Raw genomic sequence first — 16,513 nt, forward strand, 5'->3', positions numbered from 1 at the left:
AAAAACGCGTTAGTGGAATTTATCATGGCTTGCCCATGAAATATTTAATTCTCTTGCCTGCCTTAAACGGGACTCTGTACAAGATGAGAGATTAGGATGCTGAACCGCTGTAATCATAGACAATCCAGGAGGACCTGTAAATGGAGGAAACTCCAAATGAACGGCATTTACTAAAGAATTATCGGCCGTGAGCAGGTCGGCAAAGAATATGATGGTTTTTTTTTGTTTTTTTCTGCAGTAAAGCTCAGAGTACCACACTCCTTTTGGTGGATGAAGCCATTATCAAAAGAATAGACATAATAAACAAACTAGAACTTGCAGCCGCAGATTCTTTATGGTCCAAACCATGAGGAAATCCGAAATACGCTAACATATGAATAAAAACCTTATTGGTCGACCCATGCACATCTTGATTTGACCGAAAACGGACCACACGATGAATAACTGTACATTTGTTGCTTAGCAAACCTTGTATTTTAGCTTAGTACGGTCAATGTGCAGCGTTATACAAATTGCAGTGCCTATGACGTTTGAGATGTAAGGTTTTGTCTTTATTTAGATCTGATTCCTGTACATATTGTTTTATTTTTTAGAGTTATTGTGTCTTGTCTGCCCTCACTGTACATTTTTACGACATTGACACGATAAAGGTATGAATCTACACAAGTTGGCCAGCGTGGTGGAGAGCGCATCGCCTGGACATCAAGTATTATAGAAACTGTATTTTTTACCAGGTTTTTTAAACCCTCATAAATAGAAATATTGTCTCTGCTTCATGTGACATGACAAAATACAAAAAGCAGCACATCGCTGGTCTGTCAGCACTTTGTTAACCAGCTCACAACTGGAAACCTGCTGCGTAATCATGGCCGTCATTAAAGAGACTGGCATCACTTCAGCTAAAGCACAAGGTTTTTTTTTTTTTGTTTTTTTTTTTTTTTTTTCTCAGAAATGTATTTAGTAGTTAATTTTATAGGTAGTTATGGTCATATCACTTTAATTTCACTTTCATTCTTTCATTGACAACATGCTCCCAGGGTTTTGTCAATTTAAGGGTTCTTTTTTTCTTCTTTTGTTTTCTTTCTTTGTTTTCTAAAGCTAAGCACAAGTTACCCATCCACCAAATAGCTATTTTGGCTTTAAATCTGAAATAAGAGATTTTAATTGACTATAATTCATTTTCATGACCCATATTAGCTGCATTTTTGCTTTGTTGTTTCCTTTTCTTTTAATAGAGTAGTCTATCTGGAGTATAAGTTGATGTTGAGGCTTCTAGCAACATAAAATAGCATGGGCGTACTAAGAAATAAAAACTTTTTTTAAATATTGTTCTACAGACAAAATATTGCTTTTTTACGTTCCTCATTTTCTTTAGATATACAGATTTTAGATTTTTCATTCCAGATTCTCATGTCTTTCTAACTGCCCACTTCAAAGCCTGACATTCCACTGTAAATAATGTACCTTGGAAACTATAGCTGGGTTTACTGTATGTAGGGGGAATTGAAATGGTGGAGTTTCAAGTCTGGACGTTGACTGCAAACTGAACTAGAAAACAAATTAGACCGCTCAGGCGGCTGGAGATGTATAGCTTATTGCCATAAATCTACTTTGACATTGACTTGGGTAGATAGGTTTTGATATGTTAATGGGGGTGTGTATAGAGATGTGGGGCTGATGCATTATAATGCCTTTGTACATAACTGCAACAAAACAAACAAACAAACAAAACAAAACAAAAAAAAAAACATAAAGAAAGATCTTGTCTTCATGCAGCCGTGTGAATGTATGTCTGCTGAGGTCGGTAATGATACGAAAAAATATATATATTGTTCACATGTGTTGACCCAGTGAAGTAAACTGTATTTGCTTTAAAACATTAAATGATTTCAATGTTCAAAGATGCTTTTATTTGTTATCTTCTCTTAACACTTCACAATTATGCAACTGTGTTTTATTGTCACGTTATATAGATATAGTCATAGTATTGAATCTAGAAATGTAATTTTAATTCATTTTAATGTGTGTCTATATATATATATGTATGTATATATGTGTGTGTGTGTGTGTGTGTGTGTGTGTGTGTGTGTGTGTGTGTGTGTGTGTGTGTGTGTGTGTGTGTGTGTGTGTGTGTGTGTGTGTGTGTGTGTGTGTTTGTGTGTGTGTGTGTGTGTGTGTGTGTGTGTGTGTGTGTGTGTGTGTGTGTGTGTGTGTGTGCGTGTGTGTGCGTGTGTGTGTGTGTATGTGTGTGTGTAGACAATTTTTATATAAACATTTTTTTTTCTGTTAACTTAATTCATAACATCATCTAACATGATCTCATCAGTATTTTTAGACAAGTCAAAACAAGCCAAGTTTATTGTCATTCCAGTCAATATGCGTCTGCAGTGTAACTTACAGAATGTGAGCACTGTAAACAATATGCACTATACAGAATAAACAAAGAATGAATACTGAAACAATAGGGATTATGAATCAGGGTTAGTTTAGTTTGCTTAATTACAAAGTGGCATGTGAAAAGTAACATCTATGTACCAAAACTGCAAAAATAATAACTATGTCATGTACATATGATAATGCACTCATATGGAAAATATTGATTATAAGGCAATAAGCCACGAGAGGCTGTGTGTTAGAGTGACCACATAAGGGATCAAAAACAACATGATTAGAGGTACACTATGTAACTTTTTCTTGTTCAGAATGAACAAAATTTACATAATGAATCAACATCATCAATCCTTCTTCAAAATGTGTTTTTGTCTTACCCTGATGCACTATGGTAAACCTATTAGTGTTTATATTTTACACCTAGTTGGATGTTTTTGCGTGTCTCGTCATAGTAAATAGAGACAAGTTGCTCTTGCTACTTTAACATGTATATGGTGTTGGAGTGGCATAGGTTAGTTATCACAATGTGTGAGAACGATTAACATGAAGCATCTAAATCTCCAACCTCCAGGAATCACCTGTTTTAAACCCACCAAACAGAGGAGAGTCTGCTGGCAAAAAGAGAACACTAACAGAGCTCGTAATAAAACATGAATCTACATTTGCTTGGCTTTTCGGAGATGGCGAGAACTGAGGGATTTGAAATGTTGTAAAAGCGAAGATGGTGCTTTTATTACTCAACAGGTGAGTAAGCTATTTTATTGAACAGATAAATGGTCACATGTTGCTCTCTAACAGAGTTCATTATAAAGCATTATCTGTTGTGAAGGGTCATTTCATCATGGTTGTTGTAGCGCTGTGCTGGAATTTATTTTCATGGAAGTACCGTGTCTATTAATGGATATAGCTAGCCTGGGTTTCCCCATGCTACCTTGAGCGCAGCGCGATTTTATTCACGCTGCTAGGCAGCCTGGACACCATGGACCAGATTTTCCCCTCAAAAAGGGAACCAATCACAGAACGGGGAGGGAGCAGCAAGACGATGACGACGTCTATGCGACACACCGAAGCAGTTTGTTTATATCTATGGATCCAACATGGCAGGCATGAAGTTACCTTTCGATGCAGCCTTAGATAGTGTTCTAAGTAGTTTAGTCTTCTTCAGCCATCGTCTTCTTCCTCGTCGAATTTCTGTCGTTCTACATCTACTGTCAATGCTCTACATACGTAATCTGGTATAATTGAAACGATTGGCTATGAGCTACGTACAGGCGCATTTGTAGCGCCCAATAAACGGCTCTGGGCATTCGTAAACCACGCCTCAAATACGAGAAAATGAACATGTGGTTCCCCAGCCCGTTCTCATCCCAAGGCGTCATATACTGACTACATCGAACACACATGTCACCCTTTAGCGTCGATATGAGACGCAGATAGAAATGGGCCAGAAGGCGCCTCCTAGCGGTCTAACCCTAACCCTACCACAGACCTAAACCTACCCATAACCGAACAAAGCTCTGTGCGTCTCATATTGACGCTAAAGGGTGCCATGTGCGTTCGATGTCGACAAAATGTCAAAAGCGTCAGGATATGACGCCCTAGGATGAGAATGCGTTGGGTTCCCAGGCCACGTCTCAATGAGACGAGGTCTGACGTTAGCCAGGCTAGGATATAGTTACAGTAATGTCTTCAGCTAGTCAGCTGGAGATCCTTTCCATCTAAACTGGTTGAATATCTTAAGACTAGTGAATGTGTTATGAGCAGTAGGATAACCATAGTCATCCGCACAATCATACAGAACCGAAGCACAACCAAACCTGAAAATGTTCTTCCGCAAAATGCAGTTTTGTTTTTTAAGAGGGCCAAAAGTTACATAGTGTACCTTTAAAAATACAAACATTTTAAATAAACAGTAACATTTATTAATAATAATAAGCAGAATAAACAATTCTTTGTTTTTTTGCGAATACGATTGTGATTAAAAATCCCTGCCGGAATTATTCAATTATTTCTTGAGAAATTTCACCATCATTGTCTTCCATTATTAAGTTGGAGTGCCACTAAAGGGGTGTGTATTGAATTTGGTCACCTGCGGCAGTCCAGCAATATCGGTCGTTCATCGCCAAGAAAGGTTTTTGTTTTAGATTTTCTCAATGTTAATCAATGTTGATTTTATATGTAATATAGACCCCTTTTGCGCCGACGTCACAGTTACGTCACAGCGCTAGCTGGAGGCAAAACAAACGGAAAACTGGAGGCGGCCAATACAAACTAGCAGAGATTCGGCTACATAATAAGGAGCTTAAATTATTATTTTTATTATTAAATGTCATCTCGTTGTGTTGTTGGGTGCAAGAATCGATGAAAAATGAGTATGCTGTATCTGGAATTTTTATTTCTAGAAAATATTCATATCATTAAAATTGCACCGTAGTGTCACTTTACATTGTCGTCTTCTTGGCGCTGGCTAGGCAGAACTGTGGATCGTACCACACAAGTCTTTACATGACCATTCAGCACATAGTTATAGGCATCTAAATATATATGCCCTCAGTTTCTCTGTCGGGTAGGTGTAGAAGTCAGGCCACTCAACCGGAGGTAGCGTTAACGTTAATCCTGTCAGATCGTCCATTGACTGAGCGTGTACGGTCATTAACTTTTGCAAATAACAATCGCGGTCCTGGACAGTGAGTGACCTTGCACATTAAGACAAAATCGGATTTTCTCCAGTCATTGTTAAAAAAACAAGCTAACAAAACTTGCAAACTAGCGTTAGTGAAGCGGCCAGAGGGATTTTTCCGCCTCCAGCTAAGCCCCGCCCACACAAATACGTCACCATGTTTACCAACTGTAAAAGGGTCTATTGTCCATCTTATGTATGAATACTGATGAGTGTGCATTAGATCACACTGAGTTAAATTAGTCTCACATTAGTTTCTCACATTATCTTTCACAAATGGCTTCTTGCATTTGACACAGCTTTTAAAAGCTTTTGTCTGTCAAATGTATAATATAAATATAAAAACTGTCTGTGTTCAATAGAAATGCAGCTGTAAGCTCCAAAACCCAATAGTAGCAACAGCTGGATGAGGACTCCCTACTGTGCAAAGCGATAGTTCTTTTGAGCAAGGCAAATTATTCACTTTTTTCACATAGAAATCACAGAAAGCAAAAAAAAAAAAAAAAAAAAAAAATCTTTATTCACTGTGAATAAGTGATACAACATGCATGGTCTATTTTCACAGCGAGGGCAATTACTTTTCCATCATCCAGTGCTTTTAAATTCAGCCCTTGATCAGTTGAGCCACCCCTGAAAGAGCATTCGCAGATGGGAACAGGAGAGTGCAGACTTGCTTGCCAGGGTTCCTGGAGAGCAGCTGTCCCTGTCCGTCTCCTCAAAGCTCTCTTTGTAGCCCCACGGGCCTTTGAAAGCATATTCACTCGTGATAAGCCTAAATGATACGGAATCAGCCTCATTCCCTCCAGAGCGAGCGTCCACGCTGTCACTCAGCATGCAGTGCAGGGAAAGAGAATTTGGCTACATGAAAACTCTCCCATGAACGGCAAAGCCAGGGTCATAAGACTGTGAATTTGATATTATTTTTGAGATGCAGGTCATCCAGAAAATATTTACCCACCCTCATGTCATTTCAAAGTTTTTTTGTTTGTTTGTTTGTTTGTTTGGGAGGAACATACCAAAATTGAAGTTGTTATTCACTGCACATCATAGTCAGCATACAGAGATTAAATATAATAATGTAATAATAATATTTGTATATAAATGACAGGTCAAATTAGAGCGCTTTGGAATTTTCATGATTGTCCAAATGGCATGCATGTGTTTTACTTTTATGATTTCAGTTTAACCGGGTTCACAATATGTACAGTGAAAACATCCTGTACTCTGTGCTCTCTACTGTTTGTTTAGCTGACAGTTTATGATAAGACCGTTTCCAGGCGCATACTGTATATATGTATTAATGATAAACGAATACACCAGAGCAAACAATAAAGTTATACGTTTATAAAAGTTATAATTTAGTCAATGTAATAATACAAGTATTTATTTTATGTATTCGGAGTCACTTGACTCCAATACCACTTTGGTGATCCATGACATTTTTAAAGCTTTTTCTTTTTTATGTACTCTCATCTCCACCTCGGGGTCTTCTTGACTTACATGTCTCTCTCTCAAGATATATTTCAGTTATTGTAAGACTACAAATAAAACATACAGTCAGACACAATTATCAAAGTTATTTTTAGAACAAGTTATCAAACAAAATAAAAAGATTAGACAAAGTTGTTGTAAGAAAAAAAACATAATCAAATGATCAAAGTTATTGACATGATCAAACAAAATCATCAAAGTTGTTGCAAGAACAAAATGATCAGGCAAAGTTATTGTAAAACAAAATAATCAAACAAATGATCAGACACATGTTCAAATCAAATAATAAAGGTATTTTAGGACAAAAATTATTGAACAAAATGATTAAAAAAAGTTATTGTAAGTCAGAATTATCAAACGATCAGATAAAATGACTAGAGTCATTGCCAGAAAAAAAAAAAGATCAAATAATCAGACAAAGTTGCTGTAAGACAAAATGATCAAACAAAATGATCAAACTCATTGTAAGAAAAAAATACTAAACAAATAATCAAACAAAAATCAGACAAAGTTATAAGACAAAATGATTCAAAATGAATAATATTGTCTAAAAATATATTAAAACCAACAACCCTCACCTAACAAGACCCTACCGAGAGACAGGTTAATTTAGGTTAAATCTAGCACTCTATTCAATCTATTCTGGTTCCTATACCATGAAGCCAGTTTAGGTGGATGGTCAGTCAACCCTGGGTTTTAGGCACATGAAAGTGGTTTGGCTTTTATCGGTGTTCATCGTCATCATGGCTATGTTCTGGGTAAGAGATTTCAAACCGAAATTGGTCCAATCAGCTGTGAGCAAAGTGACACATCTCTGACTAAATTAAGCCACTCCCCCAGTTTCTCTTGCTCCAAATTAAAGGTCACTACATAGTAAAATATTTTAAAATACAAAAGTGTCTTGCTTTTAGCGATGATTATTTTATATATATATATATATATATATATATATATATATATATATATATATATATATATATATATATATATACACACATATATATTATCAACCATAAACTAATTTCACAAATTTCATTTCCACTGATACAGCAAGATATTTACTTCTTGCTGTGTAAATACATTTATGTACATCATATTCTTCTTCTAAATCTTCGGCAGAAGAGAGAAAATTATCTTGCTGATTCTTGCGAGAAGTGAATGTCTATGTCTATTTACATTTAAAAAAAATAAACATCTTAGTATGATTTATAAGCTGTTTTCCTCATAGAGACCAAAAAATGTCCCGACAAGGATTTCGGATATTGCCATCTTTTTGGGGACGTTTTGTCTCCATAACGTAGGGTATACCTGAACCACACATGCAAATATGTGCATAAACTGTATTTAGACATGTTTAAAATATGGAGTTGTAAAAATAAATAAAAGATAAATAAGAGTTGCATATAAAATGAAAACAAAACCAGCAAAATCAAAAACAGCTCATTTAATATTTCTACCATTATGAGGTTGACACATCACTGAATATTTGATGAAAAAGTAAAGAGAAAGATAAAAAGTACCCTATTATGAAAGGTGCCAAATATCACACAATTTAGTAATTAATAATTTGTAATCATTGTGTCAGACTATCATCAGAGGCACTTCTCAATTTAAGACAAGAAGAGTCACATTAATCTGGCTTCTGCTTAGAGGTTTGCACTTAGACTTTTTTTTTTTTTTTTTTTGGCAGCAAAACCAAGAAGTGTTTCATTACAAGAAGTCAGATGTCATTATGAAGCTGTAAATCTTGTCATTCTCTGATAGCTTTCTGCGTTATTTGCTTCTTCCTGTGAAGTGAGTTCATAGTCAGCTCCCCATGCATACATGCTGTCATACCTAACTCGCATAAAAATAAAAAAACACACACATATATGTATATATATATATATATATATATATATATATATATATATATATATATATATATATATATATATATATATATATATATATATATATATATATATATATATATATATATATATACTTTTACATTAAACATGCAGCTGAAGAGAATCAAATTTGATCCACAGTCCACTCAGATTCTCAGCCTGCATGGATTATGCAGAAATATTAACTCCCTGTATGCAATGTTTCATGTAGAGACAAATTGAGATATTTCCATACTGTACAAGGTAGGAAAAAAAATATGTTATGAAACTTGCTTATTACTCAGGCATGTAGTTTCAAATATCTAAAAACCACAATGCCTTTGCTGAGGCAACACCCTTAACATGACTAAGATCACAGTGGTGTAAAAACTCCACTATCAGTATTTAATTTGTTTCTAAACAAATATAACTTTATCTTAAAACCAGAAAAGCTGCATAATATATAAAGATATGCAATTGATAATTCCTATTACTTTAATACTTTGTTGCTGAATAACCGTATGCAAAAAAACATACAGTATTTAGTACACAGTATTCACCTGAATGACTGTTATTTTTATCTTTCCGTTGATTAACACAGTCTGATGTTTAAAGATTGTAAGTGACTCACACAAATTTGATCCCACATTAAAACTAACTGTGATTGACTGGCATGTTTTGTATTATCAAACAAGTGGAAGAAAGAAACTGGAGAAGTGACTAGATGAAATGCATGAATCTCATGAAACCTGTCAAGGACATTATATTTCTCTGCAAATTCAGGAGGAAAAAATAAGAAACTATATTCAGCCTAAACATTTGTATTGTGCTACTTAATTTTACCAAATGTTTACCATAATTATCATTACCACAATGCAAACAAACAAACAGATACAGTAGAGTATAATAATTATAACTTGTATTTGTTGTAATGCTTTTAATTTATGCTGATTTAAATGAAAATGAAATGTGTTTCAGTAAAAAAAAGTTAAAAACAATTATTTACAATTAATACACTGTTCTCCAACCATAAGATAAGTTAATGTCAAACAAAATCTTCACAGTCTCACAAACATGAAAGGTTTCTTTATAGCACCAGTGTCTACAAAAAATTCCAACAAAAGTCTTTTTTTTTTTTTTTTTTTTTTTTACATATTCTAAATAAATACTGTAGAAACATTTTTTTTTATTACTCTCTAAGATTAAAAAATGTATTTATGAAGAAAAATACTTTTATCCTTCATGAACTGAGAAAGAGAATAGAGCTGAAAGCATGAAAGCGAACCAGCGTGCAAAACCAGGACATTCAAAGTAAAACGAGAACAACTAGTGCCCTTTGTAAACACATCAGAACAGTCATTCTTCATGACAGGTTTAGTAGTTTGTTGTATTCCCCAGAGATTTCCTATTAAATGTCAATCATAAAAGCATATTTTCAGACATACAGTGTTGGTATAGCACATGCTGTACTTCTTTGTTTTGTTAAAATATTTACAGTGTAGAACTTATCCATAAAAACAATCTAAGGACGGAGCTCATTTCAGGAGCTTAATTGTGGCAACTGTAACTTTAAAAGTGTACTATTATAATCATATACTTTTATAAAATCATTCATTTTCATGTTTTTTTTTTTTTTAAGTATATCTGCTTTGTTAGAATATGTATCAAGATCCTTAGTACATAAATAGTTAGGCAACATGCTTGCACATGCATCTCACCATTAAACCAATAAACATATTTTGTTGATTTAATCAGCAGGCCATATCATGTTTTATGTCAGTTATTTTTATTCATTGGAAAGCTTTGGTCTAGCGTGATAAATACAGACAGGAATTAGCTTGCCTACTCAAAAACTGAGCTTACATTTCAGCTTTCTCCTGTAGAGTCAGGAACATATTTTATTAGTAGTGCCTGTAATGGTGAACATCACTATTACTATATACTTAGAGTTAGGCATTTCAGCAAACCCCTTACGTTACCAATTAACAGTGACCATACATATTGTGAATTGCTTGCTGATTTGTTTTTTTAACTTGCAACTAGAGGATTCAAATGTGAAGCAATGCTCTGGTAACCACCTACAACACACTAGAAACTTAATATAACTGCCCTGGTAACCATCTACAGCACCCTAGCAACGACGTATAAATGACCTGGCCACCACCTGCAATAACCTAGCAACTAAATAGCTGCATCCTCGCTACCACTGGCTACACCCTAGCAACAACATTTCAATGCCCTGTAAATCACCTGCTATACCCTAACAACTGCATGACATTGCCCTGGCAACCACCCACAACAACAGAGTAATCACATAAAAGATACCCTTTCTTTCACCCACAAAACTGTAGATACTGCATCAGAATGACATCAGAGCAACCACATAGCAGTATCCTGGCAACCACTGGCTACACCATAGCAACCAGATACCAATACCCTTGAAACCACCCAAAATGCCCAAACAACTATTTACCAATACCCTGGCAACCACCCGCTACACCCTAGAACCCGCATATCAATGCCTTGGCATGGTCAGAAAGTTTTGCCCAAGCAAACACATCAAAATCCCACAATACCATAACGACTGCATGCCAATTTCCTGGCAACCACCTGCAACACCATTTGAACCACATAAATACCCTTTTATTTCCCATCGAAACCCTAGCAACTGCATTGTAATGACCTGGGGCCTCATTTATAACCGTTGCGTACGCACAAAACAGGCCCTGAAAGAGGCGTACGCCACTTCCGACGCATAAATTGTGATTTATAAAAACAAACTTGACGGGACAATTTGCGCATCTGCACGCAAACTCTGACCCATGCGTACGAACGTTTTGGAGATGGAGCAGTTTGGCGACACCGATGGTGAGCTGGAGTTAAGTGTCTTTTTGGTCACTTTTAGACAGAAAATCTAAAGAAAATTAAACATATACAGAAAGATAATACAAATATACTTTCACTCACCAAGCCTATCACTTGAAGCAAATATCCATCCCATCTTAAATGTCCGCGCCAGCGAGCGCTTTGGGCCGTTTAGTGAAACTGACGCAGTTTAAATAAATAAAATAATGATTTAAACTATGTTTTACTTCTGATATAAACATTTAGATTAAATATGCCATTCAAATTAATGGAGTTAAACACTTAAACATGAAATCATTACTGAGAAGTTACAACATTTTTTATATTCAAATTCAATCAATAGAAATATTTGTTGTGGATACAATGTTTTTGAACACTTTTCCTGTGGCGTGCTGTGTTTTAATGTTTTAACCACAGAGATAATTGCTTATCATGATAATACCAGATTGTCTGCGAAAATAGTTTCGTGCAAATAATGCCCAAGGCCTATCTGCTTCAATTAAAAATACAATTCGGCCAGTGGGAAAGAGTGAGAAAACCTTTCTCTGAAATGTATTTTATACACTATTTGATTTATGTAGGCTATTAAAAAACAAGGCAAGGATAGGTAACTACATGATTTTTATTAATGTAATGTGTCTTGTACCGTTAAACGTTATCACGTGGATGAATAATCATATGCAAATGATATGCAGATGAGGATCTGCATAGTAAAACTAGGCGTTGTAAGCTCCATATATGGTTATTTCGGGGAAGAGACGCATGTGCGCACAATCTTCCGCTGACTGGGATTTACAAAGTGAATTCTGCGCAGGTTCTGGCGTACGAACGGTTTTATAAGTCTCAATCTTTTTTTGCGTACGCCTTTTTTGGCTTTCGGGCGCACGTACACTTTTAGTAAGGTTCCTACGCACAGTTTTATAAATGAGCCCCCTGGAAACCACCTGCTACAACCTATATCAACATTCTGACAACCACTGGCTAAACCCTCACAACCACACACCAATACCCCCACAACCACCCAAAATGCCCTAACAGCTGTATATCAATACCACAACCACCCGTTACACTCTAACGGACAGATAAATGCCCTGGAAACCACCCACTACACCCTAGCAATCACATAGCAAAACTCTAGAAACTACATTGCAATACCCTGACAACTACCTACAACACCCTAGCAACCACATACGGTATGGCAGTCACAACCTAAACCCTAGTAAACGCATGATTTCGCTCAAGCAAACATATTAAAATCTATTTAATATGTGCTTTGTTGTGAGTAGAGATATACCCTCAAATTGAACAATTTAATCTCTTTGGTAGCTTACATAGAAGCTTATCAATTTTGTATAAATGCAGATTTGAAAGGGTTTAATTGAGTATGTGTTTGCCTTGTGCACCATCATTATTGTTATCATCAGATCACCACCTCTTAGTTGTGTGTTTATTTGCATCTCACTTACAGCTCTGTAAATGAGCTGCTGAGCAAACAAATGGATCAAGTCTCGAATTAATTGGTTGGCATCTTTGAAATGAAATTGAGCCGCCATGCCCATCCAATCAGTGCTTCGGTAGCATCACATTAAGAGATGGACATAACTATTCTGTTAAAGGTTGCCAGCTTAGAAAGAAGAACTCGATATCCAGAACCTCTATGGAACCGCTGACACCTCTGTTCTGCTAAAGCATTCTGGGTAGGCTGGGGATTCAAACAAGAAGTCTCTAAAGTGTGTCAGTTTTTGAGAGGTTTAAGTAAGTGTGTATGCGAGAGAGAGAGACATTTTCTGGCTCTTCACATGTCGGTATGCCTTTGTGTTAAGACTCTTGAGACTGTAGTATTTGTTTTTCTTACTTCTATGCCTTTTACTTAGCAAGCAGAAACAAAACTGTACAATATAAATAACAAACATAAAAGACGTTTCTCTTCAACACAATATTTTGAGTATTTATGTCAAAAGCAGCTGCCTGTCAGTATATGCTGTATGATTTATAGTACCAGACCTTAAATACGCACGCAAGATACACATTCAACTGTTGCCGGGTTAATTGCAGGTTTTAAACATTTATGCACTATTAAAGTTACAAACAACGATTGCATACAAATAAAAGATAGCTTCAAACAAGATTCAAACACACTCTTGTTTCTCTTGTGGATGTAGACATTCTGCTCATTTCTTTGTTATTGTCCATAAAACTGAAAGCCCAACACACTCTTATTGCAATTGTAACTGTTTTACATTTTGGCGAATTGGTGGCTAATTCAAATGAATTCGTACTGTCTGGCCTGAAAACACTAACGTTTGAAAACGGGTTTCAAAGTGCAAGTTGAAAATGAAAAAAATGTGAATGTGAAATGTGATGATGTCATGCGCATGCATATTACGTGTTCAGTCTGTAGGCGCACAGTTTTTCTTTACAAAGTGACATCAGTGCATAATACTGCGTTTTTAATCGTTTGCGTTAATCCGTGTGAACGGGTGTTCAAATATTCATACAACAAAATATTGTGGCGGCCATTAAAAGTTTGTGAAAATGGTCAAAAACGCTGGCGGTGACTGGCAACTTTTGGCGGGGAAAGAGTTAAACACACAAATGTACTTTATGTATTTAATATCACTTTATTAACTAATGTCTTTGCTGCTAACATGCAATGATCCAATTTAATAAGCAAAAAGGACTTTAGATAAACATCACATTTGTGTTTCTTTTTTTATTATTACTACTGCTGTGGTAAGAGTGATGAACTTTCTTATTCTGTGTCCTAGTCTGCGATCCACAATGGTAGAACAGCTGAAAGTACATGCGTGAATTTGCATTTTCATTTCACTATTGTTTTAAAAGTGGTTTACATTTTTGTTATTAAAAAAAAAACAAGCAAGCAAGCCCAGCCCAGGTGAGAAAAAATGACACAAAAGTAAATTAACACGTTACTTTCTATAAAAAGCAACTAAGTTGTTATTTTTAGGGAGTAGTGTTGTAACACATTACTTAACATAACGTTCCCCAACAATGCTCTTTTTTGACTGGCTCTATCTACGTGCCAAAGCAGATGGAAAAGAGTCTGATCTTGTGGGTATATACAGATTTCGAGTTGGAATAAGCATAGCATGAGATTTGGGAGACAGTCATACACTTTATGTCCTTTGTTTGCTTTCATTATTTTTCACAGTTTACTATGTACACTTCTTGTTTCACTACCCTAGCAACCTCGTAAATTGCCCTTTCATGATGCTACATGTATTGGCAAGACATTTCATTTGGATTTCCAAACAGGAACTGATGTCCATAAAAACTGGCTAATATATTCAATTATTTTGACTGGAAACATACAGTAAACCAAACTTAATAGGCTACACACTGTTTCTAAGGTTCAAGATTTTAAGCAAAATATGAAATATTGAGCTCGTTCTTAGAAACCCATATAGCTTTGCCAAAACATTTCATGCACAGCTTATTCGAACAATCTGTTAGTGCTAAAAAATATATATACTGTACCTGTTTCAAACTTTTTTTGTTTGTCGTATTTCACACATTATTTGCTTGTTTTACTGTTTTAACTTGTAAATGTAAGAACCAGCTCTCAAGGATACACTTGGACTTTTTCCAAAACATAAAGTGATTTTACCTTTGTTTGTTTCTACACAAAATACATTAAAACATTTATGTTTGGCGATCTGTTCAGCTGATCTGTTATGCATGCCTCTGGATCACACAGAAACCTTGTTTAAATGTTTAAGTGTTTAAAAAGCTAACTTTTAAATGAGCAAGCATATACCCGCATTACACCTTGAAACTATGGAGAGAGAGATTTGGTTCTCACAGCTGAGCTCCAGATGTCTTTCTGTTGTATTTTTGGACTTTGTTTGTATATGTTCAAGTGCCGTGCAACGTTACTGTCATAATTTATAATGTAGTGAATTGCAATATGTTCACAAATGGAGGTAACAGTAAGTTACTGGAACATTCTGTCCAGCTATGTACGGCTCTTTAAACAGTAGGTGCTGTATTACCTTTCCAGGACCGGTAAAAGGAAGGAAGGAAGGTATGTCATGGGATTTTAGACATGGCGTGGAGATTTATATTGTCCAGAAAATTATTCTGGAACACAGTTTGGACATGAGTCAGATGGTAGAATTGTTCTCTAGCATATTTTTTCTTGTATATTGCACCCATGATGCAAACCCGTGGAAACGGTGAGGCTATTTGCCTTAAAAACACATCTTTGTCCACAGGCAGTTTTTTTTTTTTTTTTACCAATACATGTTTACCGTTGCTCCTGGCCTGCCTGACATCAGTCAGATATTGGTAGGCATGGTGGTGCATGTAGTGAGTGAAGTTACTGCTGACAGGGTCTAACCTCTCCACTTCACCTGCAGAGTCAACAAGCCCACGATACTGATTAAGTTACTAGCATGGATTTGCCAAGCTGCCCTTCTGTGCTGATTCCTGCAAAATGCAAACAAACTTCAGCCCTGACAGACTCCGGTCCCTTTGTTCCCAGGGAGCTCAGGGACGCTCAGTACATACTGCATTATTAACTGTGGTAGAACAGCAAAATATAAACAATGTTTATCATAGAGCTCATGTACACGGTATGCAGGCTAATTAAATGTATTGTCAGTGTAAATTGTTTCTCCTGTCTGTTTAATGCCCAGAGACAACTTCAATTTAGTCATAGTTTGACTTTGTGAAGAGTGGAAACACTGTGGCTCACTGTGGTGCTTTCTAAGCATTGTTCTCTGTGTTAGAGCCAAGGGCGTAGATTTGGTTTGAACATTGGGGGGGTTGAAGTTTGGGTATGCCTCCTGATATTGTGATCATGGTATAAATATTGGGGGGGTTGTAATGCATAGATTTAAATATTGGGGGGGTTATCTCCCCCCCATCCCCCCCACAAACTACGCCCCTGGTTAGAGCGTTCTGATGTGTTGTTAATTTGGGGCAGAGATAATCCAGAACTACTTTGTCTGACCAGTGGGAGACCCATAATAATAATAATAACAACAACAACAACGGCTAATGCATAATTTTTTTTGAAACATGTGAATTCTCCCAGCCCCATATGTGAATATTCAACCGTCAGACAGTAGGCCCTATGTAATGTAGGCTATTTCAATCAAAACTATGTTTAAAGTGAAAATTAACAATACATGATTTTTTGTTATTTCTGTAAAATTAAGAGTTATATATAACCAAATATCAAATATAATGT

At 35.9% G+C, this 16,513-nt stretch overlaps 1 protein-coding gene across 1 annotated transcript in view; it reads left to right on the plus strand.

The window, feature by feature from the left end:
- The window catches only part of nectin1b (nectin cell adhesion molecule 1b), a gene marked incomplete at its 3' end in the record, with an annotated part of 250,842 nt that overhangs the window by 117,615 nt on the left and 116,714 nt on the right, over positions 1 to 16,513 (plus strand). The window lies entirely within an intron of this gene.

This window comes from Scardinius erythrophthalmus, assembly GCF_964197995.2.
Source record: "Scardinius erythrophthalmus genome assembly, chromosome: 8".
In the NCBI taxonomy this organism is placed as follows: domain Eukaryota; kingdom Metazoa; phylum Chordata; class Actinopteri; order Cypriniformes; family Leuciscidae; genus Scardinius; species Scardinius erythrophthalmus.